Genomic DNA, 26382 nt, shown 5'->3' with positions numbered 1-26382 from the left:
TCATGGTAGACAAAACCAGTTTAAGGGCTCGCTCTCTCACTCCTCCCCCTCCCCAGTTTACATTTTGTGTAATGATCAAGGTGCTGGACTACAATAATCTCTTTCCTTGAGCACAAAAGTTCACTCTTAGTTCACTCTGGAAACTTGAGACATATCTATCTATCAACACGCACTGGACCAGCAACTATAACCTTCAATGAAATACTCTTTCATTCGACAGTGGATTGATTTAGATTATAATAATTATAATTGTTTTAAGGAACAGTAGCCACTTACTTTGACATTAGAACATGGCATCCTTTACCATCAATTTCTACAAAGCCCTTATTGGATTTGACAACCATAAATATAAAATAAGAAAGGCAGATTAAATGATAGAAAGCAAATAAGCAACACTCAAGCTTATGATCTAATGAAACAACAATCAAAATGATAAGCAATTCATCTAGCAAAATTACTTAGCCTGACTAATCACACTGACACAAATATAGAAGCCACAAAACCACAGAGTGTGTTTCAAAGCCAATACTTTCTTTTTTTATTAAAGCAATCTATTCCAAAATACCAACTCCACCTGTGGTATATTTACATTTTCACATCCTTGGATCATCCAGAGACATTTTAAAAGGACTACTGTATTAACATCATGGAAAACACATTTATAAATGGTTATTAATCCTGATTGATCTTTACTATTGCCTAAAACAAAGGCAATGTGCATTAAATAACATTTGCTGAAGAACAACTTCAGAAGAATCACTTCATATCCTATTCATGAGTTTGAAAATCTGATGCAAGCTGCTAAATCTGAAAGCTTCTGCCTGATGCTCCAGGGCTCTTGTTAGGTTTTTATCATTTAAAGCAGCATAAAGGTAAAAAAGAACATTGTTAAATCCAATAGCATTGTTAATATGTAAATTTCTTATCATTGCCAAGAGGGTAGCTTGAACATCAAGATTTTCGCTTCTTAAAAATCTTAGTAAGGGACGCTTTGGCTATAAAAGGAACAAATCCTCGTGGATTTTCTAGTTATGATGTTAAATAATTCATCCTTTTCAATTATGTTCTGTGAGGCTTTCCTACAACTCTTGAGTTTAGACACTCTAATTTCACCTATCATCTCTCTTGCTTTTCCACTGCTGATGACAACAGAACTGTTTTGTAAGCCATCTGGAAAATACTATCTTCCAAAGTAATACACAACTGGCGCTCTCAAAAATATTTCTTAAATTGAAGAAAATGTAATTCCTAAATTTTTTCATCCTGGAGTAGACAACCGTTCGCTTCTCCAGATGTTTGAGGTTTCAAACAACATAAGCCCTGATGACTGTCCATGATAGGTAGAGGTAGTCATTCATTTGCTGACCATTTGAAATTACAATGGCACTGAAAAAGTGAGTTTTGACCACTTTTCATCCTTATGATTGTTGTAGCATCCTCATAGTCACATCATCAAAATTTGGGTGCTTAGTAACAGGTTTATGTTTACGGCCGTTGCAGGGTTCCGAGGTCATGTGATAATCGTTTGCGACCTTCTGACAAGCATATTCAATGGGGAAGCCAGATTCATTTAAAAAGAACATTATTAGCTCAACAACTATAGTGATTCACTCAACAATTGTGGTAAGAAAGGTGACAAAATGGGGCAAACATCATTTATTTGTCTCACTTAACAACAGAAATTTTGGGCTAAATTGTGGTCTTAAGTTGAGGAATAGCTGGATTTTGTATAAAGCACACAACAATGCACAGCAGAATCTTTATGTATGCAACTTAATGCAAATTTTAAAATCTATATCCATAAAGTAACTAACCTACAGCAAGAAGCATTGTTCTAGAAACAGACCATAGGTATTTACTAATGTATGAAGCTAGTAAATCTAACTTAAGTCAGGACTCAGTAAGTTCAAGGATATAGAAAGCCTTGATCTGGTCTAGTAAAGCTTTCTTTTGAACAAAGCTTTAATTATACTACTGTATTAGGACAGATTTACAACTTGAAACTTTTTCTTTTTAGGAATGAAATATTAGAATGAACAGCTTTAATTGTAATCTGGTATACAATTCTTTCCTTTCTATTGTTGACAATCTGAAATGTGTGAGCTTTCCAATAGCTTCTCTTAAGAGCAACAGCACTTTTAGAGATAACCAAACAGCAATTGCCAAATAAAAGACTTGATTCCTAGGGGCTTTTTTTGGCTCAATCTTGATTCTCACACTGTGTTCCACATGTTCCTCAAGGCACATAAAACTCATACAGTATAATTTCTAATCATGAATAACCCTAGCCCCACAGGGCATCAAAAAGAATGTGATGGACTTAGTCCACAGGAATTTGTAAAATGTAATTATTGGCACAATCTGTGGAAATAGTTCAATTTATTATCCCCTCCAAAATGTGTGAGATAATCCTTAAAAAGATAATAAATAGAAGGCTGCTATATTTATGACCCAAAATTTAATGTATCACTTGATCTTTACATATAATTCATTTAGCCATTCAGCATGGGTTCTAACACATCACTACCCAAATAGAGTACAGTAGTCCCTCGCTATACCGTGCTTCACCTACTGCGGCTTCACTTCATCGCGTGAAGTGAAGGAAGTTGATTGGCAGATTTAAACAGTCCGCCGAACTCGATCGGCAGGTTTTTCAAAAAAAATATATATCTAAAATTGTAAATACTGTATTTAAATACTGTATCTAAAATAAATACTGTGTGGGAACACTTAAAACAATGAAAACTTACCAAACAATTACAATATAAATACTTAAATAAGTACTATCAGTTGATAAATTCCCCATCGCGGATTTCACCTATCGCGGCCAGGTCTGGAACGTAACACCAGCGATAGGTGAGGGACTACTGTATAGCTTATGGATTTTGTTTCCAAGTGCAATTCAAGATGCTGGTATTGTCATCTTTAAAGACCTACACAGTTCAGGATGTGGGTAACTACATACCACTTTCTCTTCCAGATCCTAAGCATTAAGGAATACAATCTGCAGAAATTGTGAGACTAGGCCTTCACACACATATCCCTCCTCTAAAACAGCATCTTTCTTTTCTGGAATTTGGTGTGATAAAAACTTGACCGTTTTAGATGCTTTCAGGATCTGATGAACTACAGTTGTTCCTTCATGGAGAATGGATGTTAGTGCCTGTAGAATAGAAAGCTACTCAGATGTGCTATGCCTTGAGAAGCAAGTAAGATGGATAGGTGGGTGGGTGGATGAATTGATAGGTTAGGATGCCTCGATGGATGGATGGAGTGAGTGAGCTGCTAGATAAGGAACTTTTTCTTGACATATCTTAATGAAGGTTCCTCTATAAAATTGTATTACTATTAGTCATGACAGAGGAGGATCCCAAGGCACCACCGGGCCATCAATCACTGGCACCTGGAACGCCTGAGCAAGTTCCGGGGCAACGTTGTAGAACTTCCTGTCGGTGGTTCTCGGGTTGAAGCCTGTTGGACCACATCGAGAAACAACTTTGATGAGGGAATCACCTCAGTTTCTTTGCTTGGTTCTGAAAAGAGGGAGTTAGTGGGATCGGCTAATTCCAAAGTGGGATTTGGGGCTGCTGAATCTTCTCCCGAGTGAGCCATATTTTTGGCTTTGAATAGGAGGGACTTGAATAGGAAAGAGGAAAAGAGCTCTGTGAAGGCTACGTAGTTTGATGTTAATCCCTTGTTCTCAGAAAACTCCAGGTCTTTCTGTCCTTCCTCCTCCGAGAGCGATGCTTGGCTCTGCCTGGAGGGAACAGGGGAATAGGGCCCTTGGAGGGCCAAAAACCCCCTCTGGACCTGGGTTGTCTGATGCTGCCCTGGATGCAGGTAGAACCAGATGCTACTGAGGCTGTTTGCTGGCTTTGCTGCATGCATGCAGCAATTCTTTGCTTAATTGCTTCTGCAATTAGAAACCTCACGTTAGAGGAGTGTCCCCTGGGCAGAGCGCCGCTGCTGTGGGAGTAAAAATTGCCTCTGTGTTAGGCCTCAAACTCCTCAAGGTTGGAAGCAGGTTTGTCAGGGAACGCAAATAGAGCTCACTGCATTATAGAGAAGAGTGCTCTCCAGCGCCATCTGGAGACCAGGCCTGGGCATACAGCTTGCTAACTTGACTTGCCTCAGTTTGAATTCCAAACGACTGTAAGGAAAACTGGCAGGAAATGGCAGTTTTGTCCCTGGGGAACATTGCCTGGCTCCGCTGTTCAGCCTCCCTCTGCCCTTTGGCGGCTTGCCGATCTAGGGCCTTCTGATCCCTTTTCACGTCTTTTTCCTTGGCTTTAAAGGCCTTCCTTGAGGCAACCACGGTGAAAGCCTTGGCACTGAGGAGTGTGCCCAGGGGTTAGGCAGGGACTGAAATCGCTTCTGCCAACAGCAGGAGACCAAAAGGGCTTCAGGCTGCTAGACCGGTTGATCTGGGAGCCAGGCAGGCCTTTTACGCCTTCCGTGAAGGCTCAGTTTGCCTTCTGACAGCTACATAATCCCTTGGCTTTTGCAGAATCGAGCCATGCTCTTCATACTAAGCCAGCCAACAAGGAGTGAAAAATGCTCCTAACAATCCACCAAGCCACTAGCCATTAGCGGCATTGATCAATGTTCTTCACCCTAAACCTGCCAATCAATGAAGTACCTTCTGACAGCCATACTGAACCATCGGCCTTCAGCGGGCCTGAGCCAAGATTCTAATGCTGGATAAAGTCACAGTGGCTCCACTGGTCAAACTGGAAGCCAGCCAGTTGGGAATCAAGTCTATGAAGAACGTCTCCTTGCTACTGTAGGAAAATCCAGGAATATAGTAATCCTTTATGAGATGGATCAAATTCTGACATGTCTATATGAACTGAGAGACTGACTCAAAACCTGGGGACTGCAGACCTTGGAGGCGTGTCCACACAACTTTGACAGACTCAGTCTAATGAGCTACGAGATAAAGTTAACTCATTCCTAGATTCTCTAGTCAGCACACTGGAGAACACTTTGCTATCAAAAACTTTTTTGCTCTTTCAAACCCACGCAGAAGCCTAAAGCTGTTTCAATCCTGCAAGTGTATTTTAGATCATAATTAAAATATGTTTGCATTAATTATTTACAGATATTTTAACAGGCGATAATATTTTCTGCATTCACTACTTTTAAATATGAAAATATTTTGGATTGGTTTTTCCCAAGGGAGATGTCAGAGCTGCAGATCCTTGGGATATTTTATTCTTGGAAAAGAAAATGCTAATTTTGAACATGAAACAAGAGTTATCCTGCAAACAAGTACACACATCTATTAGAATTCACCTTTTCCTTTGAGAACCTTCTCACGGTATGAATTTTATTACATTAGTCTTATAAAGTTGGGTCACTTTAAGCACATTTTGTACTACTATTACTTCCAAAGATTACTTGAGCAGCACTTTCCAAAAATTCCAATTGTTCTGATTTTAATCAGGCTAGTATATAGTCTAAGTAATTTCACCTCAATGGAACAGTTGAGAATACATTGAGAATTTTGGATATGTTTTCGCATCAGAACTTGGACATACTGATGAGTGTTAAATCTGCCAAAATTCTGCCAATTAATATCCACAGTTTTATCCTTGTTTGGATTCCTCTGCCAATAACTCCACCAATATACCAAAGGCTTCAGGCAGCATTTATTGATTGCATTTCTGCTTAAAGCTTTAAGCTCCTATACACATGCTATGTGTGTGCAAAACCCAGATTTCAGAACTTAATTAAAAGACTTTGTAATGAATTACTTATCCCTCTTTATTTCAATGCTATACAATGAACCAGTGGTGTAGTAAACTCTTACAGAAAAAGCTCAAAGTAACTATACACATATGATGTACAAACTTATTAAGAAATCAAGTTCTGGAAAGGCAAAATGTCATGAACAGCTGGCAGTGAAGGGCTGTAGAAAAGAAAATTAAAGGCAAAGGAAACGAGCAAAAGGACATAACAAGACAACAATCCTAACAATACTATTGGAAATCTGCTTCTGCAGAATTACAGTTATCAATTACAGTCATCTTTTTCAGATGCAATGTTCCCTTAGAAGTTACACAATGAACATGAATATTTTCCGTGAATATTTTTCTTTGTTTTTACATTTAAATTGCCCTGAGTCCCATGGCATTAGGCAGCATATAAATCAAATAAATTAAATTAAATCAAATTTCTACAATGATCATATGGCAGGGGTCTCCAACTCCCAGGCAGTGAGCTGTTCAAAACTGACCCACGGAAGCAGCAGCTGAGTGCATGTATGTGCATCCCCACTTGCACAAACAGTAGGAGAACGTGCTCTATTTGCATAAGAGGCTGGCGCATGTGCCCACCTCTCATGCCAGTGGAGCTGCTCGCATGTGTGTGCTTGCCCATTTGTATAGAATTATCCCCTCTTCCTCCACGCCAGTCCTCAAAGCTGCAAAGGTTGGGGAACTCTGTCATATGGCATTAACTCGCTGTTGATGAATTTATGAAAATGTTTATCATTATTTGCCCTTTCAAAAAAGAAGATATTTAAAAAATCACTGAAGACCATGGCTTCTGCAATTCTTCACAGATCTTTATCATCAGTCCTAAAGGGGGCATCTATAAAAAAACAAGTAAATTTCTGTTTGTTTCTTGAGTTCCATCTACAGGTGGTCCCTCTTTAATGATTATACACTGAGCTACTGTTCAAAGTTACAATGGCATTCAATGAGAGATTTAAGGTTGGTTCTCAAAGTTGAGGCTGTCCCAGCACACACAGACACAGACACACACCCACCAGTTACGTGATCATGATTTAGGCACTTGGCAACCAATTTGCAATTGTGATGGTCAGTGTTTCAGAGTGATGTGATGGTGATTTGTGATATTCACTGCCAACTTCCAAAAAGCAAAGTTAGCATGGAAGTCAACAAGAGGTTGCAAATAGCCTTCATGTGATATTGTGCCCAATAACCATGAAGGATGCATTAACAATTACTGGAACTTCCATTTATAAGTCTCTGCAACTATGTGACATTTATATTGTGTCAATCACATATTTTCTGTTCTCAACTACTATCATAAACCAAGAACTACCTATTTGTGTTTACCCTGGGACCTGTGTGATAAGTTGCAGTGCTAAATTCTGAGACTTTCATTCCCTCAAGAATCATAGATCTCAGACTTTGGACACATTCTGTAAATTAGCCCATTTTAACTGTGGTTCAAAAAAGGCTGCCCTATGATGTACTATTTCACCCAGTTAATGGTAAATAGTTTTAGTAAGGTAAAGAATATGCATATTTTTTCTTGTTGATGTTCATTTTGCACTGCAATAAACATGATGGTTTACAAAGCATAAAAAGTCTGAACAATAAACAAGACCATCAAAACATCAAACTTACCTCCCAATTAATTTCTGGAATTTCAAAAATATGAGAAATATTATGCCATATTATATGGTTACCGCTCAGTGAAGGATGCAACACTGCTTTTGATGAATTAATGAACATGAGGATATGAAAAAAATGGTCCAATACATATTTGGTATTCAAAACAGGAAATCTGACAAAAAGTGATGAAAAAAATATGAATCAGAAAATGAGTACAAATAATGAATCCCTCTGTCTACAATACATATAAATCTACATTCTATGGCAGCAAAATTTTCAATAAGTATCCATTCACTTAAAAAGTTATTGATCAAAATGTAGGTAAAATTTTAAGGCAAGCTTACAGAGAATATTAGAGTGAAGAAGCCCTAAATTTGAATTGCAAAAATTATTAAATTGGCAATAATTAAGAAAAACAGTATTATAAAAGAATACTTGATCTAATTTAAGAACAAGTCATAAATGTTTTAAATTAGGCCAAATTACATTCCAAAAGACAGCCTACAGTTATGATTATGTATGCATGATGCATTAAGAACATATTGAATCCAGACATAGACCAAACATACCCACTGAAATCATTGAGTCTTAAGTTAGTCTCATGCTTAGCAAGTACCATTCATTGAGAGCGGCCTGTCCCAAGCATGATTAAGCCTGAATCCAACACAATTATGTTATTCAATTCTGGGGGGGAAATACAATTTCTTGTTTTTTACATAAAACTGCCTATAAGCCAACTGGAAGCACAATGAAACATCATAGTGACAGAAAACCTCTCCTGCCAAATTACTTTTGGATTAAGGATATCTTTCTAAAATATGACAGCTGGCTTGTATTATGGCACATTATATGATCCAAAGTACTGCTTGAACCTCTTCTCTGTTTTTCAGCTGTTAACTTACACAAGGTAATCAAAGTCTATCACAAAAGTAGAATAAATATACAGTGGTACCTCTACTTACGAACTTAATTCATTCCACGACCAGGTTCTTAAGTAGAAAGGTTTGTAAGAAGAAGCAATTTTTCCCATAGGAATCAATGTAAAAGCAAATAATGTGTGCAATTGGGGAAACCCTGTGGAGGCCCTGTTTCCTCCCAGGAAATTCCTAGAGAGGCCACAGGGAGGCTTTTCCCCACCTTTTCCGGCCCTGTTTCCTCCTAGGAGATTCCTAGAGAGGCCCCATGGAGGCTCCTCCCTGCCTTTTCCGGTTACAGTTTCGGAGGCTCGGCTTTGTAAGTGGAAAATGGTTCTTGAGAAGAGGCGTTCTTAGGTAGAGGTACCACTGTACTCAGGGGTTTTTTTATCTTAACGATCACTATTAATATTCCATGATGAACTGGCATCCAAAAGAAAAGAGGCCTAAATTGCTAAATATTTTTGTCCAGTCCAATCTAGCTTGTTTATTGTTCACTAATGTGTTTCACTTAAAACAACAAGTTGAGACTAACTCCTTATCAACAGTTATGGAGAAAACAGTGGCATTGATAAAACAAATCTTTAGCATGCAGAAATTTATAATCCATTGTCCTAAGATGTATTGTCTAAAATAAGAATTTAGGTATTCTCATATTCACAAGGAATAAAAAATTTCACAATTTCACAAAAATTCATGCAAGCAGCTAGTGGGATATTTTAAAAGGCTTGTCTAGCTTCTGGTAGGATATGTGGAGGGAGGTGGAAGGTAACAGGCCTGAGCCAGAGAGAAAGTGAGGGAGGCGATGCCAAAGGAGTGACAACAGGGACATCTGCTTCTCAAGCTCTGCGTTTGTGGGCTCGCAAACAGGAATGCGTTTCAAACTGACGCAGGCAGAACCCCGATGAGCGCAGGGCTTGAGAAGCAGGCATTCCTGTTGCTGCCCCTCACTCACTCGCCGGCTCGGTCCTGTCATCCTCCACCACCTTCCTCCCCGCGTCCTTCATAGGGGGACACAGGAGAGGGCAATGCATGCAAATGCTCTGCGGGAACAGCCACCCATTCCTTGGTGCTGTGTCCACTGATCCTGCCCTGCCTCCAGCTCTCGAATGCAGGAGGAGGGGGAAGAAACTCTTTGGGCTGCGTAAGAAAGCCAAGCTGACAGCCAACTTCTAGCCTGGTTGAGCCACGCTTCTTTGTCTATTCCAATGCTGAACACAAGAAATCTTTATCTTTTCAAAACTCTGCCAGAAATATGTGTTTGTGAGACTCTTGAAGCAAAAGAAGAAAGATTTCTTGCATTCAGCCAAAAGGTTCCATTTGATGCTTTGTCTTACGTGCACTCTTACCTCCTTTTTACTCCCGAGAGAGGGGGATGCGAGAGAGAGGGGGGGGGGGACAAGGAAGTGCATGCCAGGCTGCTTCTGCCACTGAGCTTGGCTAGAGGTTTGGCTGTCAGCTCTTCCTCAGGCAGCTTGCAAGGGTTTCTTCCCCCTACCGCTTGGCTCGAGAGCCAGGTCAGTGGACACAACAACAGGAATGTGATAAGGCTAAAGAAAACATCTCACGAGTTCAAGAAGTTTGACACAAAACTGAGTAATGTGACGGAGGTACAAGTGTCTGGTAGGGTGCACATCTCACAGCCCATCCCACCTCCTGCACCCCAAAAATAAGCCCCCCCCCAATAGGCCCAAGGGCATATTTGGGAGGTCAAAAAAATATAGGCCCCTGTCTTATTTTCAGGAAAAACATTCTACATGAAGAGTGTTCGGAGACTGCAAATAGTCCAGAATGCAGCCGTGCAATCCATATAATACCAATGCCCTGTGTGCTGCACTGGCTACCGATTGGTCTCCCATCACAATTCAAGGTATTGGTTATCACCTATAAAGCCCTTCATGGCTTAGGATCAGACTACCTTCGGGATCATCTCCTGCTGTATAACTCTCAGAAACCAATAAGATCTCACAGGATTGGCCCTGTCCAAGTCTTGTCAACTAAGCAATGCAGGTTGGCGGGGCCGTGGGGGTGGGCCTTCTCTGTGACTGCCCCGACTCTACAGAACCAATTCCTCTTTGATGTCCGTACTGCTCCTACCCTACTGTCCCTTGTTGTTGTTGTTGTTGTTATTATTATTATTATTATTATTATTATTATCATTATTATTTATTAGATTTGTATGCCGCCCCTCTCCGAAGACATGTCTTTGCTGGCAGGCTTGGGGGCTGTGAATATTACCATCTATCATGGCCAAATTGTGTTGCATGTTTTGGTTGAATGGATTGTTGTGGGTTTATAATGGGATTTTATTGTTTTTATTATTTTAATGTGTATAGCATAATATTGACTTATTCTACTATTGTATTATAATGTTTTTATATTGTTGTAACCGCCCTGAGTCCCAAGGGATTGGGCAGCAAAGAAGTAAAACAAACAAACATGGTAGTACTCACTGCGCCTCACAAAACTGGAGAATAGCAAACAGCAAGGACAGCAGCAGCAGCAGAATTAGCAGAAACAGCAAAACCAAAAGTAGCAGTAGTTGTTTTGGCACGAGACCGGCAATATGGTCATTTCAACCAGAAACTCTGCTTGCCTCATGACTTCAAGCCAGCAATACGGCCACTTGCGTGGAGTAGGCTGGGATCTGCAAGAAGCCTCTCTCTGATAAGACTGTCTGCTCCAAGTTCCTTTAAAACACTCTCCATGCACTTCCCCTGAGCCTACAAAATGGCCACCCGCAGAGATCTGAGTTGAAGAAGCTTTCTCCCACACAAAGATTTGACAAGGCAGCCTAGAGGCTTTGAAGCTAAATGTAGCTCCGCAGTTTCTTTGCAAGCCAGTGTTGATGGCAATGGCGGCTAGGTGGGGATCCGAATGCCACACTGGGCACAGAATCTGCAAACCTCCAAAAAATGCCCCAGGCACTTCCCAGCCAATTTTCTATTTTCCCTCTCTTTTTTAAAATTTCCATTTAAAACCAAATTATTATTATTATTATTATTATTATTATTATTATTATTATTATTAATTATTATTATTGATTCTTAATTCTTAATTATTATTATTGATTCTTAATTCTTTATTATTATTATTATTATTATTATTATAATTAATAAATATTATAATTATTATTAATAATAATAATTTATTAGATTTGTATGCCACCCCTCTCCGAAGACTCGTAATCCAATGAATTACAAAGAAATGCTGAATTAATCAGGAGCAACTCAATCTGTGCCCCTCTAGGGTAGGCCCATGAGGGCGAACCTATGGTACATCATATTTGAGGGCACACGAGGCATTGCCCTATGTCAGCTCCAGCTGATTTTTAGCCTTCTGGAGGGTGGGGGGAGGATGAAAAATGGCCCAACCGGCTTACCAGAAGTTTATTTAAAAACTTTCAGTTGGCTCGCTGGATCCATTTTTCACCATCCACCGAGTCTGGAGGTTTCAGTGAGACCTGTGCACATGCGCAGGGGGCAATGTGAGGGGATTGTGCATGCTTGCACAGGATAGGGCGTTGCATTATGGGTATGGGTACACAGCTGCGTTGTATCGCACGTGCACACACCCTTTTGGCACCTGAGCAAAAAAAGGTTTAGCGTCATTGCTTTAGGCCAATTGAGTTTTAAAAACTGGCGCTCGGCAGGAGGAAGAGGTATTGCCAAAGAATTTGCAATTCAGTCCCTGGCCAATGAGAAGATAACCCATGCTTGGACTCTCTAAGAAATGCACAAGAGAACTGAACCTAAGTATTCTTTGTTTTCACAAGTTTTGAAAACAGTTCAATGCTCAGTTAGAAAGGGACCAGGGAATAATTATGGATATCTTGGGTAGATGCAGATCAGAGAACAAAATGCAACTGTACCCGCGATTTCACACTCACAAAGTATAATATGCACTGACACATTGCTCTTCCTAAGCTGTTTGTCACACGGAGGATGCCACAAATGATACAGGACACAAAAGCTATAAATGGCATTTAAACTATTTAGGTTGAGCTTTCTAACTGGGTATTTTGGAAGTCCCCCTGAATTTGGGATGAATGAAATGACTTCAAGTTTTTAGACAAAAACTGAATAGGAGAGAGCTTCTCCACTGTAAACCTTTTGAAATGGCAAAAAGTCAGTCCCCTTCTCTCTCTCTTTCATATGAATAAAGGAAAAATGTACTTTGCATAAATTAAATATAAACTTGATTAAATGTGTTTGTGCCTCTGCAGTGACATTTAAAATAGGAAGTATTCGTGTTCTGTTTTAAAAAGAAAAACTCTTTCAAATGCAATTTGAAGCTGTCAAGTCAATCTCCTTTACAGATCTTTTAAATGTCACATACCTTCGAAAGGGGATGGCTGATTCCACTGCAAATGTGTGACTGAAAACAGTCCATGCTAAATCAAGAATTTATTAAAATATGCCACTGACATTTATATTGATTAAGTCTAGCCCTTTAACTTTCTCGCTTTTGAAAGAAATCATTTCGAAAGAAGTGTGACATCTTGCATTATATCTTATTGTACTTAAAATAATTCTCAAGTACAACTACAACTAGGCTCTATACACACAGCTTCTTCATGAACACAGCTGCATGTAAAGAACATGCTGCTAATCCTGCCTTGATAATGTGAAATTATATTATGAGGACTAGGTGGGTGTTCCTTTACAGTTTTCCCCAGCATCCTTGGAAATTTACAGCCAAAATTTTAACTGCACTTAATATAAATCAATTATGGAGCTATATTTAATGGCTTTAAATAGAAGACTATATTAATCATAAAACTGTGAAGAAAAAACTATTACTGCTTGTAACAGACACAATATTATTAGTGAACATTTCTATGCAGTTCATAATATTAGCATCTAGAGTCCAGGCTACCTATCCAGATTTAATAAGGCAATACTCAGATGATAAAATATAAGGAGATGGTACATTTTAAAAGTAATTGTAACTTACAACCCCCAAGACAGCTATGATAACCTCACTCAACTATATTTTAAAATTTATTCTCTCTTTAAGTTCAATCTTTTAAGCATGCAGTGAGTTATGATTTACAACAAACTAGGGAATATGAAGTATTTCCTTGCCTCGTCACCTACAAGCACTGCCAACCTGTAACAACTATCAAGATGAATTTAAAGAAAGCCTTTTTTGCATTAATTGCTTTTTATAAAATTACTAATAGAGATCATTTTCATATACAGGATTATACCAGGACTCCAAAAGTCTGTTGCTGAATCTAAAAGTCTCTTTGTTTGCTATTAAATCTATAACAAAGTGTGAGAGGTTAACTATTATTTCAAGAGAAATCTCTTTGTACTCTATAATTACTCACTGGGATGTGTGAAAAGGGTTAATTCCCAGCTAATTAAAAGGTGTTGCATAGCGCCCTATAGAAAGACATCATGAAATAAACCATCAGTTCTACATACTGTTAAATGTTAATCATCTCCAAAAGATTACTAATAGAAGGCTTAATAACAGACTGAGCTGGCAGAGAGGTTACATACGAAAAGAGCCCTAATCTCATTCACATTTTATAATGTTTATTGAATCTTCACAGAAAGCTTTGCCCAGAGATCTGGGATATTGTGCAATTTATAGATAAATGACAATGAATTCTGTAGCCCTATTCACCTGTGTGTTAAGCATGAATGTCAAGAAGAGCAGTATAACATATACGTAGAATAGTTACTTCTCTTGATGCAATAATCTTCCCTTAGAACAATAACAACCAACCTCAACTGCTTGCTTGGAGAAACTTAAGTGGAATATCTAGAAAACATCATTGAAATTTCAGAGAGGGACTCCTTAGCGCAGTTCACTTTCTTGTCTTATATTAATCTACATACTTTCATTAAAACCTGAACAGTGTTGATCTACTGTTCTTGAAAGTTATATTGAAATGTTGTCAGAGATTACTGACTGTCCACTTCTGGCTGAAATAGAAAAATGAATTCACTTTAGGCAAGCTGATTAGAGGATCACAGCAAGCATACAACCTGTTTTGTATGGGATTTATACTTCCCATTACTTGTTTCCTACAGAATTTTTTATAAAAAAACCTGATACAAAGCTAATTATGAATAAACAAAATACACATAATTCAAACAGTTTCCTTAATTGTATGTAGGCATTCTGAAGTTTAAATATATTCAACATTATAATCCAACATTAAATTTGGTTGCCTCCATGAGGATTTACTAATAACTATGGGATATTTCCAAGAGGTAATTGCCTTTTTTAAAACTTTATTGAGAATAGTTTGATTAAAAAAACACCTGTATTGGAATCTTAAAATTAAAATAAATATTTAAGTTAAATATTTTAAGAGTATTTACCTGGATTGCTTATATGCCGGTATTTAAATTTGACTTTTAAGCTTGATTTTTTTTTCAATCTGAATTTTGCTAGTCAGTGATCCATAATGGAGTTCAAAAGGGATTTTGGTCCTACCTGATACACCTCTTCTACAATGATGGATATAGCAGCCATGTATTGGTTAATCTTGTCTGCTCGTTGATTGGACTGAGCCTGCCAAAGCTTCTTGTGATGTCATTGTTGCTATTCCTTCCTCAGTTTTGGATGAAGAAGCGTAGTGACAAACTCTATAGTGCTATAGCCAAACTGAAACTATCAACCAAAGAACAGCTGAGGTCAACTGAAGAAAACACCAAACCGGGGAGGGGGGGGGATGTCTGGCTGCTATATCCACCATCGTATGATCAGGTAGGGCCAACGCCCCTTCTCCTTCATGGTACATATAGCAGTCATGCCCAAGCCATACAAAGAAGACAGGAGAGAGAGAACAGTTGGTGAGATCTCAATCTCAGATGACCTACTGTAAAATCCTCTGCCCGAAGGATGCCTCTGCAGAGGCATAAGAGTTGATTTTATAGTGCCTAACAAAAGGAGACGGTGAAGCCCAGGTCGCCGCTTGGCAAACCTGCTCCAGGGATACTTGGATAGCCCATGCTGCCATAGTGGCCGTGCTCCTGGTTGAAAGATGCCCTTCTAGCTTGCGACTCTCATAGACCCTGGCGAGGGTAGATTGAATCCACCTGCCTACAGTAGAAGGAGATACCTTGCAACCCATTGATGCTGGTTGAAAGGAGACAAATAAGACTTCTGATCTTCGAAAGGATTCTGTGTTCTTGATGTAGATGCGCAACGCCTGTCGAATGTCCAGTATGTACCAGGATATTTTTGGGATGAACCGGATGGGTGCAAAAGGGCAGCAGAATGATGTCCTAAGATCTATGGAAGGCGGTGTTGACCTTAGGAGGAAGGTGATATCCAAGTACAATACAACCTTATCTGCGTGAAAGATGCACAAATCCTCCTGCACCGATAGGGCTGCCAGTTCAGGAACTCATCTGCCTGACATGATCACAACCAAAACCCCAACCATGTATATAAGATGAGATAATGAGGACTCACAGAGTGATTCTTACAGAGACTCTGACAAAGAACGCAGGACCTTTGGTAGATCCCAGGTTGGATATCTGTGGAGAAAACAAGGTTGCTGCCTGCAGGAATCGCTTGATGAGAGGGTGCTATGACAAGGAACTGTACTGCCGCCCTGAAAGGATGGTCGCCAAGGCTGCTACCTGCCAGCTTAGCATATTTGGACTGAGTCCCTTGGCTAGACCATGCTAAAGAAAGATCAGTACCTCAATCTCTGTCGCCTCAGATGGTAACACGTCTTGTTACAGCACTTGCAAAACGCAATTGAGGTCGCATTGTAGATCCTAGCTGTAGAGGGCCAATGGGTCTACATGGTCACAATGATCATTTCTGGGATTCAACCCCTTCTCAGCACGACCCGCTCAAGTGCCAAGCAGTCAGTTTGAGCCACTGGGGATTCAGATGGAAGAGTGATGCCTGGCTGAGCGAGTCTGGTTTCTGGGACAGTCTCAATGGGAGTGACACTGAGAAGAAGTGATGATCTACGAACCATGGTCTGTGTGGCCGAAACAGAGCAATGAGGATTGCCTCCTCCTCCTCCTTCAAGACTTTTGGAATGACTTGTGGAATGAGGAGTGGGGGAAAGTCGTACAGTAATCCCCTGGGCCACAGTGACCGAAGGATGTCCCTGCCCGATGCCCCTGCGGAGGCAAACCTTGAGAAATATTGACTGGTTTGTGCATTGAGGGAGCTGGCAAATAGGTCCCCCATCGGTCTGACAAATGTCTGTGCTATTTTATCCAACATCTCCAGATTAAAGCCTCCATTACACCTGATTGAGATATGACCGACTGAGCCAATCATCTTGGACATTGTCCATGCCAGAGATATGGTCTGCTCAGAGTGAGAGAAGAAAATGTTCTCCCCAAGAATTGATTTCCTATGCTACTGACATCAGTGTCTTGGACCTTGTTCTGCCCTGTCGGTTCACATGGGCTTTTGCAATAATGTTTCGGTTCTGATCAGAATGTGACATCTAGTCAGGGTATGATCAAAGTGGTGGAGTGCCAGCCCAATCGCCTTCAGCTCTAGTATGTTGATGCTGAGCTTGCTCTCTGCTGTGGCTACTGTCCTTGGGCAATGGAAGAATCCAGGTGGGGCCCCATCCCCTCAGACCGGCATCTGTTATCAGCACCACTTGCTCAAGTTCTCAGAAAAGGGAGCCCTCCATCAGAGCTGGGGAGTGCCACCAGTTGAGGCTTGCCAGCACCAATGGGGAGAATTGAATTCGAACCAGTGATTTCCCCCTGGCTGATTTCTGTAAAGGCAATAAAAACTAATGGAGCTTTCTAGAATGGGCCCTGGCCCAGGGCACTATATTGAAAGCTGATATCTTTTTTCCTAAAAGGCGAGCTAAGTCTATAATATGGAAAGACCGGTCCCTCTGAATTCACCCTACCAGGTCCTGGATGCTCTCCTGTCTCTCTGCTGAAAGGTATATCCTACCAACTGTAGAATTGATTTTGGACCCTAAATGAAGTATTTTGATAGAGGGACATAAATGGCTCTTCTCCCAATTAATGGGGAAGCCATGGCATTCCGCTACTTGGATGGTGACAAGAAGGTCCCTATCAATGTTCCCTCTAAGCTGCACGGTCACGCAGCCACGCAGCCGTCAGGAACCGGCAATGCAGTGTTTTTTGAAGCTGCACAGTCAAGAGCCGGCAAAGAGAACTGCAAGCGGGCCCCAAAGTTTCCCGAGTTGCCATGTCCATCCCCCGTCCCCCCGTTCCCTTTTTTCCCCACCCATCAGAGGCGCTACTTCCGGTTTTCCAGGTAACCCCTTTAAACACGTCCCCCCCCCATGGCTTCAGCCCTTCCCTCTCAGAGGGTCCTTGTCAAAGGCTGCACTGATTGGGCTTTTGAAGATGGCAAGCCTTTCTCCTTCCTGGGTCCGGTCCGGACCCAGCAACAAAGCATTGCATTCCAGGCGGCTGCATGGGGCCTCTGGATGGCAGAGCCAAGATGGGCGCTCACTGAGTTAGCCAGTCCCTCCGGCTTCCCTTCGAAGAGTATCAGCGCCGGTAATGTCATGTCCACTCCCCAGGAGACCGCTGCCGCCGCCACCACCACCATCTCAGCTGGGACCGGCTAACTTAGGCAGCATGCCCCCCTTGTTCCTGCCACCCAGAGGCCCCATGCAGCTGCCTGGAAGAACCATTGAACCTATCTAAAAGGTCTTCTCGATGCACTGGAAGGAGAGTCCACGTGGGTTATACTCGAGTCTTATTGGTAGGGACTGAGTTTATATTTACATATTAATTATATGATAATTACATTCCGCCCCCTAGCTGCCCCAGAGGCTCAGTTTTAAAAAACAAAGAAAGTAATAAGGAAATGTAAACTTTATTTAATATAATATTAGATCAACTTAATAACTAACTATAAACCCCAATTGTTGAAATTAGATGCCCCTGGGCCAAAAGGCCGGGTGGGTTTGGACTCTCCTTCCAGTGCATCGAGAAGATCATTCAACGGTTCTTCTCCAATGCATCTGGAAGGAGTATCCACTTGGGATATGCCCAAGTTCAGTTTCTAAGGGAGGGAGAAGGCTGGACTAGGGGCGCAGCAGACATGCACAACTTCTGCAGAACTCTTCTCTCAAAGGCTGCCTCAGCCGAGGCGAAGACATCAAGTTTGTAGTGCTTCACAAATGTCAATGGAGCAGACTACATGGCTGCCCTGTATATGTCCTCCATGGCAGCCTGTGTGGCCCACGCAGCTGAGGTGGCCACGCTCCGAGTAGAATGTCCAGTAATTCCATCTGGAGGACACGAGTGTGCCCCATAGTCTAATCCAAATGAAACAAATAAGGCCTCTGTTTTCCTGAATGATTTGGTACGTCTGACATAAACTTTAAGTGCTCTCCGCACGTCCACCTTGTGCCACCTCAGTTCTGACGGATGGTTACTGTGCGTACAAAAATCTGGAAGTACGAATTCCTGCAATCTATGGAACCAAGTGTTCGCCTTAGAGATGAATGTTGGGTCGACACAGGACGACCCTATCCGAGTTGAAGGTGCAGAGATCCGGACCAACGGAAAGGACTGCTAGTTCTGATACACGGAGAGCAGAGGTGATTGCGACTAAAAATGCCATTTTAAGAGAGAGAAGCCACAACGAAATAGCCTTTGTCCAAACCGCTTTGAAGAAATTCCAAAACCGGAATCAGTGATGCAGATCGCCATTGTATGTCTCTTCTGGAACAGAAAATGACGAACGCTGACCAGGTCGATTGGTAGATCCTCATCGTGGAGGGCCTCCTGGCTGCTTGGATTGTGGAGATGACCTTGTCTGGTAATCTGTGTCTCTTCAATCTGTCCCCTTCAAGTGCCAGATGGTTAACTGGAACCATTGAGGGTCTGGATGGGTTATGACCCCCTGGCTGAGGGAGACCTGTCAATCTGGAATCCTCCATGCAGGTGATACTGACAGACCCACTAGGTCGGAGAATATCTGGGTCGAAACGCCACTCCCTGGGGTCCAACGTTGCCCGGCTCAACCAATCTGCTTGTATGTTGGTCGTACCGACAATATGTTCTGCCTTCAGCGAAGCAAGGCGTTCTTCTGCCCAATTGAACAACACAATTGTTTCCTCCATTAACCTGTGTGACCTTGTCCCTCCCTGATGGTTCAGGTGAGCCTTGGTCGCTACATTGCTTGCCCACTACTAACGGTGCAAGTTCTCGTAAGCGAGTCGTACTGCCCTGAGCTCCAGAACGTTGGTCGGTGTTAGATCCTTCAGAGACCATAGTCCTTGTGCCACATGGGGCCGGTAAGACTGGCATCCGTCGTAAGGATGGTAGGTTCTTGTTGGTGAAATGAAGAGTCCTGGCGTAGGGCTGCGGAATCCCACCATTTGAGAGAAGCATGAACACTTTTCTCCACTGTGATTTGCTTGTATGAATGGCTGATACTCCTTTTCTGGTAGGGGAAGTAGCAGCCACTGTAATGGATGAATGTGGTAACATGCCCAGGGTACAATGCCGATACACGAAACCAGGGTCCCTAGTAGTTTGGACAGAAAGGCTAGAGATACCTGCGCTGGCCTTAGAGGGTGGTTATCAGCTTTCGGATGTTCAATTGTCTGTCTGGTGAGAGATACACCATACTGGTGACAGTGTCTTTCATTGATCCCAGGTGTAATAGGCTGGTGGTGGGTTCCAGGTGACTTTTTGGGACGTTGAGGGTGAAGCTATGTCTCCTCTAGAAGTCGGATGGTTGCCCATAGATCTTTCCGAGCTTTCGCTGGATTTCTTGATAGAACAATAATGTCATCTAGATAGGCCTTACCTGGATAGACTGAGAACAAAGATTGGCTGTCAGGGTATCTAGGAGCTTCGTAAAGGTGCGTGGAGCCGAGGAAAGGCCAAACGGCATCGCACGGTAATGGTAGTGTCTGTCCTCCACACAAAAACGGAGGTACTGTCGGTGGTCTGGGTGTATTGGAACATGTAGATATGCCTCCTTTAAATCCACCGAAGTAAGGAGGTCCTCGGTGCGCACCGACTCCAGAATGGATCGGAGGGAGTGCATTTTGAACCTCCTGTAGTGTACAAAAAGGTTCAACTGCTTTAAGTTCAGTATTAGCCTGCAACCCCCCGATGGCTTGGGAACAATGAATACCACGGAGTAGAATCCGGTTCCCTCCATCCAGTGTGGCACCCTCTCTATAGTATGTATTTCTAGGAGGTGTGATATTTCCCGATTCAGAAGGTCCCTCTTGGAATGGTTGCGGATCAGAGGGCAGGAGAGAAACCTGTTTGGTGGCTGCTGGAAAAGTTCCAAACGTAGGCCCTGAGACACTGTGGAGAAGACCCATGCGTCTGAGGACGTAACCCCCTAGGAGGCGCTGAAGGACTGAAGTCTGCCTCCTAGGGGTGTTGTGCTGGCAGCGTCACTTGGAATGCCTAAAGTTCCTCTGGTTGGATTCTCTATAGGAGCGCTTGGGTTGCTGGAAGCCCCTGAACAAAGCTGGCTTAAATAACCCAGCGAAGGCCGGCTGCTCAGGTAGGTTGGCCTCATTATCCGAGAGGTCATTCACTTGGTCGCTAAAAAAAAGGGCACCTTTTCAATAAGGTTGGCACCTAGGGTAAAGCGTGGGATGATGCTCGGCCCATCTGGTGACTGGAAGTATCTTCTTGTGATCCTTCCATTTCGCTAAGCAGTGGTTCCAGGCAGGTGCCAAACAGATGTTTGCCTTTATTACATGCCACAACCAGCTTCCATTTATGGCGGACATCCTCCTGCCAGTTCTTGAGCCAGAGGAGTCTGCAAGCGGTCACTGACGTTCCTAAGGACCTTGCTGCAAAGTGAACTGCCATCAGGGACTCATCTGCTGTGATCTGGTCCGCTACAATCAGCTTGTTGACATCTCTGCAAGCACAACTCTCAGTGGATGCCATCTTCTCCTATAACTGCCGGATCCAGATTAAGGAGGATCTGGCAGAGGGAAGTGGTTGGCGAGTCATGGACTGTCCATTCTGCAGACTGGTGGACATGTTGGAGAGAGATCCATCTGGCGATCCTCCAGGCGAAGAGATTCTACTGGATCCCCCGAAACATTGGAGGCAGCATATAGAGCCACAATGGGAGCATCCAACATAGGTTCCTGTAAGATCTTGGATAGGTCCAGAGCTATGTTGAATAGGCGCTTCTCAGCTGCGGATGGGTTGGGACCCGAGCCTATGGGGGACCACTAGAGGGTAATGAGATCCACAAACATCTTAGGCAATGGTATGACCTCTGGCATCGTCTTCTGTTCCAGGAATAAGGGATCCATCTTGTCTTGATTCTGAGTCTTCTCAGGCTCCACAAATGGAGAGACTGGGCCTGCTGCCATCTGAGCTTTGCGAAGTAATGGCTGAATAAATGGATGGGGAAGAGATTGTTCTTGTTGAGGCTCCTCATCCTCCAATAGTTCCAATCCTGTAGTGCTGCCGTCCCTCTCCTTCTCCTCCTCCTGGTACTTATCCACTACATTGCCAAAGGACAGACCTCCAACCTGGACGAAGTCTGTTTCATCATCTCGCAGTTGATGCTCCCTCTGGTGGTAGGGGATCTCCTGGAGCCAGTTGTCCTGCTGTTGAGCCTTCTGAATGCCTACTGCAAATGCCTTGTTGGATTGCTTCAGCAACTAAAGCAGTAGTAAAGTAAAGCAAGGCTAAATGATTACTTCTCCAGATGGAACGAACTCACAACTGGAATGAAACAAAGTCAAATTGTTTCTCAAAACACCAACAGTTTGGATGCATAGAGAGCTTTAGCACTAGCGTTCAACTCAAAGTGACTGAAAACAAAACTGGGAAAGGAATAGCAACAATGACATCACAAGAAGCTTTGGCAGGCTCAGTCCAATTAATCACCAAAGAGGATTAACCCATACATGGCTGCTATACAGTATCTAACATGAGGGAGAACATTATTTCACTTAGAATTCCACCTATGAATAAATACACTAACAGCAAAATAGTCAACAAAACCAAATAATAGAACCCAAAATTGCAAACAGCATCAGACTACCAGAGGAAATAAGAATAGTGACATCTAGAGAGATTTCAACAGAGTACTTAGTTCTTGCTTAGGTTTATACATGAATACAGAATTCTGATATAATTGCAATAATAAGAAAAAAAATGTTTCTTTAAATGCAACTTTAAACAAAATTTAAAAAATATTCTCATTTGGTTCTGTAACTAATGGATGATGGCACTACTGCAGAATAAACTAATACACAGGATAAATAGTGTTGTAGAAACAGTGTAGTCATCTTTCTAGTTTCTTTTTGGTGGCAAAAAATCTAAAAGTTGACTACTGTACTGGAGAAATTTAAGGAGGATCTATTTTCAAGTTGAAATGTTGGCAACTCTGAGAATATATGATGCAGAAATAAGGTGTCATGGGAAGAAACAGCAAACAAAGGTCATGTTTCTAGAGAAAGGTTACTCCAGACAATAGTGGGAACAAATTTCATCTACTTTCTATTAAAACAAAAGGTCAATGTAAGTTAAAGATAAGAAAGTCCAATTCATTGTTGTATTTATGATCTAACACTAGTAGGACATGCCAGAAGTAAAAGTTAAAAAAGATCGGTCAATTAATACACTCGAAGAAAGAGGGAACTATCTATAGGTCAGAGCCATGACTTCAAAAGTTCCTATCTTGTCAATTAAAACAAAAACAACAAACAAAAATCACAGTAAAGCAAGGCTAAATGATAACTTCCCCAGACAGAACAGATTCTCAACCCACTACCACCTTAATTTACCTCCTACTAACCTCAAAGATTTTCTTTAAGAATGTATGGCAAATCCATCTTATTTTACTTTTAAGGAAAATTAAATATAGGAAAAATTTTCAAACCTCTTCTTTGAAGTTTTAAGTCCCACCTGACAATATAATGTAGTTGTTTTTCATTCAGATCATGATCTTTCCTTATTTAGATGTTCATTCTTTGAAACAAGTTATTTTATAAAACAATTACAATCTTAGAACTAATTGACTACAGCAGATCCATACCAAGCTGTACACAAGCTGTAGGGACTTGCATTAGCAAGAAAAAAAAAGTGATTATATTGGGTTTTTTTTAAAAAAACTGAAAATGCAGCTAATCAATTTCTCAATCTGAATACAACTATACAATATTTATTATGTTGTGCTGGGTTTGGGGAAAATACCGGTTTAAGATCCATTACATCTGGCCATATATTTTATTTGATCATTTACATGCCGATTTCATTTTAAATTTAAACAATATTTTTCATTTGTAAATTGCATTGTTTATAGACTTATTATCATGCAGGTGAGTACAAACAAGGAAGAAAATAATAAAGTATTTTAAATGCAAAAATATCTGTTTAACCCTTTTTATTAGTTAATTCTTATTTTTTGTGCATATTCAAAAAATACTTTTAAACTTCACACCAACAATTCAGAACTTTTTGCAATGAGCTTTGCCTTAAATAATAAGTAACAAAAGTTAAGATATTTAATTAGTTACCATATTTTTGGAGTATAAGATGCACCTTACCTTTTGGGGAGGAAAATAGGGGAAAATTTGCTTACCAGATATTCATATCAACATCCTTAATCTGGATGTTAGCCAAATAAATTCAGCACATTATTTTATCCCCTGGTTGGGGCTTTAAAAAACCTTATTCGGAGTAAGTAACAATGAAAGAGCTTGCAAGGCGGTAAGAGCTGGTTAGGGTTGGAAAGAAACATTTGGAGCAAATAGAACAGTGAAAAAAACCCCCTGCAAAGACAGGTTTGGAAAACATTCTTTGCAGAGTAACAATGAAAGAGCCTGCAAGGTAAGAGCTGCGAAGATCGTTAGCCCAGTTAGGGCTGGGGGGAAAGCTTCCCCCCCCACCCAAATAGCTACATTCAGAGTATAAGACACACCCAAATTTCCAGTCACTTTTAGGGAAGACAAAAGTGTATCCCATGGTATGTAATTTTTCTTGGCCGCACCGTCACATCACCAGCCTCAGGAATTGGTAAGGCAATCCAATATTTGAGAAAGAGGCAGAATTTAAATCAGCAGAAACATAGGCAGCTGCTTCAAAAAGCAAAGCAAAAGCTGCCTACTCAGCTTTTTTTATCAATACTTGTCATTTATGAAAGAGAATATATGTAGCTAAGGGCTGAACTGTGGAGTTTGTGGTGCTTGCTGAGCTTGGAAGTTTCATTATCCAATTAGGTAATAACATCATCAGTGTGAGATGATCATCATGCTGAAGTTACCTAGTTGGGTAATGAAATGTCTGTAAGCAAATAATTAAGTCCAGATAGTACCAAGTATGCTACTTTTATTTAACTGAATTTTTATTCATTAGATTAAATTTCCAACCCTAGAAGAATTCAGAACAACACTTTTGTTGTGGCCCATCTGCATCTCGTGCAGCTGGTCATGGATCCCGAGGATCAAGAGACGGTTCTGGCACGGTATCATAAGTCTGTGCATCTGGCACCCGATTCCGAGGAGGACTCAGAGATCAGAGAGGATGTGATGTCAGAGGCTGAAAGTCAACCAGGACCTTCTGCACCTCCCGAGGTGCACATAAGTGACTCAGAAGAGGAGGAGCCTTGATGCTAGGGCACTTCTAGCAGAGCTGCTAGAAGGCAGGAATTGTTAAGCAAGAGGAGGTCTCTGCCTGTATAGATCTGTAGAACAATTGGCCATGCCCTTAGACTATTTAAGACTTAGTTATTTCACGATTCAGTGTGGAAGTCAACTTTCGTTATGTTCCAGCTGTTCATTCAGAGTTCTCTCCTGGATATTATTGTTTCAATGATGAATTACAAACTGGCAAGTTGGACTAATTATCTCCAGGCTTCCTGCCAACTCAGAGTAAGTCTGAATGAGAGCGTGTGATCAAAGAAATGATCTGTTAATATTGGTTTCTGCTTGGATGCTGGTCGTTGTGGGAACGCTAATTAACAGTTGGTACCAAAAAGACTTATTTCTTGATTTTCTGAACTTTTAAAACAAACTTCAATGCTCATAAAAATATTAGAATTAAATGCTTAAATCTTGTAAAATCAGTGTGTGGGGGTCTATTTCCTGGAGGGCTCATCACTGGGACAGAACAACTTTTCCCTTGGATCTGTGTTTAGTTAAACATAGCTTCCAATGACTATGTTGGGAAAAACATACCAGCCTTCTACCCAGGGTGGGTTCTAAGTTATCTTACTGCTGGTTCACTTCTTCCCGTGCCGCGTGGGTATGCACGTGTTGTGTGCCATGCACGTGCATGTGCAGTACTGAAAACTTGGTTTCTGCACATGAACAAAAACTAAAAAACAAGATGAGCTGAGAGCTGGTCTGGGGGCGTGGTCAGCTGGCCATCATTCTCCGTTCAGCGAGCGAGAGGAAATTCCTGCTACCAGTTCTAAAGAACTGCTTCTACCTATGTTCCTTGTATGGGTTTCCTATTCTGCTTCTTGACTCTCAGTTCTTCAAGCTTAACTAGCTGATTAAACTCTCCGTCATTCAATTCCGATATTGTGGATCATCCTTCTGTTTCTGCCTAGTCTCATTCCACCAACTCTTTGCCAGCACAGGCAGTGAAGGTAATACCGATATACATGGTCAGGTTTATTCCCAATGTGTTGGGCATCCTCATTCAAATATATTAGCATCCTTCTCTGCATCAAAGATTTGGCAGAAATGCATGCATTTCTACTACTTACAAACAATACCTATTATACCAATTTAAAAGTTGTAACAACAAATCAAATTTAAAGCAATCAAAATTGAAAATATCTAAGAATCTTTGGCACCCTCTGTGAAATGTGTCATTCAGGCATTGTTCTGTCTCCTACCACCCCTTGGTACTGTGTGTCATGGGGAAAAATACTCCTCAAAATGTCTGAAGACCATAAGACAGTGAAGGTGGGTAAAGACCATCTCTCATATTTGAGGAGAGAGATAGATGAAAAGGTTATTTGTAATCTCTGCAAGATACTTGATAGCTTTTCATTCACTCTTCCGCTCTCTTTTATGTTTTGATTATTTTGGTTGCTGACAATAGCAATGCATTATTCTTTGAGAAACTGCATCACACGACTGATCACCGTCCAAATTCGGGGTTGACAGGTTGGTTGCTTGCACAAGTTCAAGCAAAACACAA

The 26382-nt window shown here is 41.3% G+C and overlaps 1 protein-coding gene across 3 annotated transcripts in view; it reads right to left on the bottom strand.

Annotated features, from left to right (window-relative positions):
* CTBP2 (C-terminal binding protein 2) overlaps positions 1-26382 on the bottom strand; it is a 310474-nt gene that overhangs the window by 264005 nt on the left and 20087 nt on the right. The window contains exon 2 of one of the 3 annotated variants that reach the window (XM_070752514.1): positions 7380-7539. The exons of the other annotated variants lie outside the window; for them this stretch is intronic. The gene's annotated coding sequence lies outside the window, so the exon portion shown is untranslated. The remainder of the gene's footprint in view (positions 1-7379; positions 7540-26382) is intronic. 3 annotated transcript variants of the gene reach the window in all.

Source organism: Erythrolamprus reginae, chromosome 5 (genome assembly GCF_031021105.1).
Source record: "Erythrolamprus reginae isolate rEryReg1 chromosome 5, rEryReg1.hap1, whole genome shotgun sequence".
Taxonomy (NCBI): domain Eukaryota; kingdom Metazoa; phylum Chordata; class Lepidosauria; order Squamata; family Dipsadidae; genus Erythrolamprus; species Erythrolamprus reginae.
Note: the sequence above shows the minus strand (reverse complement) of the source record. Positions and strands in the feature narration are given on the sequence as shown.